Genomic DNA, 223 nt, shown 5'->3' on the forward strand with positions numbered 1-223 from the left:
TTCTGCTCGATCAACATTCACACACAATAAAACTTTACTCGCACGCACACGGTCTCTCTCTCTTTCTCTTGATCGCCGTTTCCGCCGCCCACACTGCCCTGGCCGTTCCCCGCGCCGCATGCCATTGCACGCCCACTTGCCTTGGAGACGTGGCAAGAGGGAGAACAGGACGGGGAGAAGGATTGCAACTTGCATGCTGTTGATCGGGGTCAAAGCCTTGCAA

The sequence above is a fragment of the Penaeus monodon genome, chromosome 34 (genome assembly GCF_015228065.2).
Source record: "Penaeus monodon isolate SGIC_2016 chromosome 34, NSTDA_Pmon_1, whole genome shotgun sequence".
Taxonomy (NCBI): domain Eukaryota; kingdom Metazoa; phylum Arthropoda; class Malacostraca; order Decapoda; family Penaeidae; genus Penaeus; species Penaeus monodon.